The sequence below is a fragment of the Oryzias latipes genome, chromosome 21 (assembly GCF_053564925.1).
Source record: "Oryzias latipes strain Hd-rR chromosome 21, Olatipes_Hd-rR_3.1".
Lineage (NCBI taxonomy): Eukaryota > Metazoa > Chordata > Actinopteri > Beloniformes > Adrianichthyidae > Oryzias > Oryzias latipes.
In genome coordinates this window covers 3916316-3922256 of record NC_136257.1, presented here as the reverse complement: position 1 = coordinate 3922256, position 5941 = coordinate 3916316, and positions in this window count along the sequence as shown.

Sequence of the window (5941 nt, the reverse complement as noted above, 5' to 3'; positions counted from 1 at the left end):
ATCTTTACAAGGCTTTTTAGATCCAAAAACCACCAATCACCTAAACAGTTCATCTACATACAAAAATCTGAATAGGATTTTTTAAAAATCCATCAAAAACTTAATTTTCTTTCAACCTGTTAGTCAAACCAGGACTTTTAGTTGGAGTTTAGAGTTTAAAAAAATGTACATCCATATCTTTCTGCACCTAAAAAGAAAAAAAAAAAAAAAAAGTGCGCTCTGCATATGTTCAGGCATAAATTCAAAAGCTGTCTCACCTGGAAAACAGAACTACCTGATGAGTAAAGAAACCTTCCATACATATTCAGCACAGTCTGTAATTAACGCAAGCCGGGAGCACATGTTTACCCGGTGAATCCGTTATAGAAAGTGGTAGTTAAAGTGCTAAGTGCTTTACAATTATGGCATCTATGGAAGCATTTGTTTAGCATAATTAAAAATTAAAGTCAATACCAGAAATGCCTTTTCATTTTCAAAATGAAGCTTCATTTTTTTACTCAAAATAAAATGAAAAAGCAATCCACCAAAATGCTTTTTCATTTTCTTCCTCAACATTGCTTATTCTGTCACCTGATTAAAATGATAAAGAAAACGGTATTTGACATTTCATTTTCAAAAAGTTCTCTGTCATGGTGCCTCTGTCAGACTCCTCCCCCCTCTCCTCTCCGCTTGGTTCCTGATTATTCCCAGCTGCTTCCACTCACCTCATCGCCACACGTGCCTTCTTAAGGAGCTCCAGGATCTTCATTCAACGCCAGTCCATTGCCCCTGATGGTGCACATTTGGCTTCACGTCAAGTTCATGCTTTGTCGCCTGGCCTTAAGCCAAGAAACTAACTTATGCTGTCTTACCTGTCTCCAGGAAACCTCAGCCACGAGTGGTCACCCAAAGCAGCCGTAATCTGGAATCTTTTTCTGGTCTGTTCCCTCCATCCTCACCACGAGCCTCTGCCGAAACAGCTGCCTCACGAGACGGACCCACGCTGCCGACTCCAGGCCCGAACGAGCAGATCCACCAGTGACGCCACGAGCCGCAGTTACATTCTCGGACCTCCAGTAACTGTTACCTACCTGTCTGGCCATCATATTAAATCCACCTTCTCTCCAAGACATCTCTGTCCTGTGTCTCATTCCGGGTTTTCAGCATCTGGGTCTCAGTCGTTCTACAGTCATGACAGAACGGACTGGCCATAATTCCGACCCAGCTGACCCGGAGGGACTCAGATTAGCCGTATCCCAGCAAGGAATAATGCTTGGACGCCAGGCCGACGCCCTATCCCAGATGGCCGCGGCCCAACAGGACCTTTTTCATCGCCTGGACGGTTTGACACAGACATTGAACAATCTAACCGGACATTTTTCCCATGTTCCAACAGATACGGCTCAAGCTACGGCTAACTCGGCTACTTCCGTTTCCGGATCACTCTCCGCTCACGAAAACATCCGGCTGCAACCGGAACCATTTACTGTTGACGTCGAAGCCTGCGGGGGATTCCTCCTCCAATGCGAGCTGATTTACCAACAAGCCCCCCGTCATTATCAGTCGGATCACAGTAAAATATCACTGATCGTCAACTCTCTACGCAATAAAGCCCTCCAGTGGGCACAGGCTTTCCTCTCCTCCAATCCCATAAGCCACCTCACTTATGAACGTTTCCTCAGAGAGTTCCAGTTAATTTTCGACCAACCACGCAAACAGGATGAAGCAACCCGTCGGTTACTCGCGCTCAGGCAACGTAACCGCTCGGTGAGTGAACACGTTATTGATTTCCGAATCCTGGCGGTCGAGGCAGGCTGGCCCGACGCAGCTTTGAAGGGGATCTTTTACCAGTCTTTAAATGAACAAATTAAGGATCATCTGTGTTCTCAACCCGAAGCCCGGTCGTTTGAGGAACTGGTTTCTGCGGCACTCCGCTCCGATGTTCGCCTGCGGGAGCGTCAAAGGGAACGAGCGCTCGTTTTCCAGCGTGCCGCAACCACTACATCTTCCAACTTCTCACACGCTGTTCATGCCACCCCTCTCGACTCCCTCAGCCCCTCTAGGCCTCCGGACGAGCCTATGCAGGTTGGACACTCTCGATTATCTGAAGAGGAACGCCGCAGACGGCGCATGGAGGGGGCCTGTTTCTATTGCGTAGCAAAGGGCCACATTGTCATCTCCTGCCCGCTTCGTTTAAACACCCGAGCCCCTCGCTAGGAGACAGGCTGCGAGGGGTAACAAACATCTGCCTGGCTGGTAATAATTTTTTATTAATCCCTGTCAAGTTAAGTCAAGATCTCTATGTGCATGAGTTACGGGCCCTGGTCGACTCCGGGGCCGAGCAGAGTTTAATTGACCAGCAACTAGTTAATGATCTGTCGATTCCCACAGAACCCCTGGAGACCCCCATCGAGGCTTCCGGTTTAGGTGGTCAACTCTTATCCCGCATCACGCACCGCACCAAACCCATCCTGCTCATTACTTCAGGCAACCATCGTGAGTCTATCCGTTTCCTCATCACCAAGTCCATCCATACTCCCATAGTACTCGGGGTTTTCCTGGCTAAAAATGCATAATCCTCAGTTTAATTGGGCTCAAGGGACTATAATCCAGTGGAGCCCATATTGCCTCGCTAATTGTCTTCTGTCTGCTCTCCCTTCCGTTACTTCTCCTAACACTGAGTGTCATAGTCAAGTCGATTTGTCCAACATTCCTCGTTGTTATCATGATTTAAAAGCAGTATTTTGCAAAACCAAAGCTAGTGCGCTCCCATCTCATAGACCTTATGATTGCGCCATAAACCTGTTGCCAGGCGCCCCGTTGCCCAAGGGCCATTTGTTTAATCTATCTGGACCTGAAAAGACAGCCATGGAGAACTACGTGCAGGAAGCCCTCTCCCTGGGGCACATTCGACCCTCCTCCTCCCCCGTGGGAGCAGGGTTTTTCTTTGTGCAGAAAAAAGACAAGTCCCTCCGACCGTGCATTGATTATCGCGAACTAAATCAAATCACAGTAAAAGACAAATACTCTCTGCCATTAATCACCTCTGTTTTTGATTCCGTCCAGAAGGCTCGCATATTCACAAAGTTAGATCTCCGCAATGCCTACCATTTGGTCCGAATTAAGGAAGGGGACGAATGGAAAACTGCCTTTAACACCACGTTAGGGCATTACGAGTATTTAGTAATGCCTTTGGGCCTCACCAACGCCCCGGCAGTCTTCCAAAGGCTAGTTAACGATGTCCTTCGGGACTTCATTAATCGATTCGTCTTTGTCTATTTAGATGATATTCTTGTCTACTCCCACGATCTGGCTCAACATGAGCATCACGTTTGTCTGGTCTTGGAAAGACTATTGGAAAATCAGCTTTTCGTTAAGCATGAAAAGTGCGAATTTCATTCCCCCAATGTACAGTTTCTCGGTTACATCATTGAGGCTGGCTGCATACGCCCTGATCCATCCAAAATAGAAGCTGTTACCAACTGGGAACCTCCAACCAGCCGTAAGAAGCTACAGCAATTCCTAGGCTTTGCTAACTTTTACAGACGCTTCATACGCAATTACAGCAGTATTGCTTCTCCCCTTACACGCCTCACTTCCATAAAGCATCCTTTTGTCTGGTCCACCGAAGCCCAACAGGGTGGGTGCTGTCCTCTCACAGAAGGAGGAGAGTTCTGGAAAACTCAAACCTTGTGCGTTTTTCTCTTGCAAGCTGTCCCCTTCTGAGCAGAATTACGACGTTGGCAACCGGGAACTCTTAGCCATCAAACTTGCCCTGGAGGAGTGGCGTCACTGGTTGGAGGGAGCCGAGCAGCCTTTCATCGTCTGGACGGACCATAAAAACCTGGCATACCTACGCTCCGCTAAAAGACTCAACTCCAGGCAAGCTCGTTGGTGTCTCTTCTTTGACCGGTTTCACTTCACCATAACCTACAGACCAGGCTCCCGCAACGTCAAACCCGATGCCCTCTCCAGGAAATACAGTCCGTCTGAGAACACTCCATCACCTATCCTCCCTTCTTCCTGCATCATGGGAAGTGTCACCTGGGATATCGAGGCCAAGGTTCTTCAAGCCCTGGAGGGGGACTCAGACCATCCACCCGTTCCCAGGGGCACACTGTTTGTACCCGCTCATCTCCGCTCCGAAGTCATCACTTGGGGTCACGCGTCTCGTCTGGCGTGCCATGGGGGGGTCCACCGTACCCTCCATTTACTTCGTAAGAGGTTTTTTTGGCCGTCTATGGAGAAAGACATTAGGGAGTATATCTCGGCGTGCACCACCTGCGCCGGTTCCAAGACGTCCTCCTCGGCCTCGGCGGGGTTGCTCCACCCACTCCCTACGCCCAGCCGACCCTGGTCCCACTTGGCAATGGACTTTGTCACCGGGTTACCCCCATCAGCAGGTAACACCGTCATACTCACTGTCATAGATCGATTTTCCAAGATGGCCCACTTAATTCCGCTCCCTCAACTACCCACTGCCACCGAAACTGCTGATATCATGACCAAGCAGGTTTTCCGTCACCATGGCATCCCTCTGGACATTGTCTCTGACCGTGGCCCCCAGTTCATTTCTCAGGTCTGGAAGGCCTTCTGTACGGCCTTGGGGGCCACGGTCAGCCTCACTTCTGGCTACCATTCTCAGTCCAACGGCCAAGCAGAGAGAGCGAACCAGGAACTGGAGGCGGCTCTCCGCTGCTTGGCGGCACAGAACCAGCAGGACTGGTCCCAATATCTCGTGTGGATTGAGTATGCCCATAATGCTCATCCCTCCACTGCCACTGGGCTCTCTCCCTTTGAGGCCGCTCTCGGGTACTCACCACCTCTGTTTCCGTCACAGGAACTGGACTTGGCTGTGCCTTCCGTACAACATCACATCCAGTGGTGCCAACGCATCTGGGCACAGGCTAAGGCTGCTCTCCTCCGCACCAAAGAGAGCAACTGCCGCATCGCCAACCGTCACAGGGTGGTGGGACCCGAGTACCAACCCGGCCAAAGGGTCTGGCTCTCCACACGTAATATCCCCATCCAAGCCACCTCCAAGAAACTGGCTCAACGATTCATCGGACCTTACGTCATAGAGAAACTCATCAACCCCACATGCGTCTGACACCGTCTTCCCAAGGCTCTGAAGGTTCACCCGTCGTTTCATGTTTCCCAGATCAAGCCAGTTCTGGACAGTCCTCTGTGCCCGCCGTCCGCTTCCCCGCCACCCGCCCGGCTCATCGACGGTGCTCCGGCTTACGACGTCAATCGGATCCTGGATGTCCGTCGTCGGGGTCGCGGATTCCAGTTCCTGGTCGACTGGGTGGGCTACGGGCCGGAGGAGCGCTCCTGGATTTCCCGCTCTCTCATTTTGTACCCCTCGCTCATTGAGGATTTCTACCGGGCCCACCCAGATCGCCGCCCTTGACCGCCTGGAGGCGGTCGTTGAGGGGGGGGTACTGTCATGGTGCCTCTGTCAGACTCCTCCCCCCTCTCCTCTCCGCTTGGTTCCTGATTATTCCCAGCTGCTTCCACTCACCTCATCGCCACACGTGCCTTCTTAAGGAGCTCCAGGATCTTCATTCAACGCCAGTCCATTGCCCCTGATGGTGCACATTTGGCTTCACGTCAAGTTCATGCTTTGTCGCCTGGCCTTAAGCCAAGAAACTAACTTGTGCTGTCTTACCTGTCTCCAGGAAACCTCAGCCACGAGTGGTCACCCAAAGCAGCCATAATCTGGAATCTTTTTCTGGTCTGTTCCCTCCATCCTCACCACGAGCCTCTGCCAAACCAGCTGCCTCACGAGACGGACCCACGCTGCCGACTCCATACCCGAACGAGCAGATCCACCAGAGACGCCACGAGCCGCAGTTACATTCTCAGACCTCCAGTAACTGTTACCTACCTGTCTGGCCATCATATTAAATCCACCTTCTCGCCAAGACATCTCTGTCCTGTGTCTCATTCCGGGTTTTCA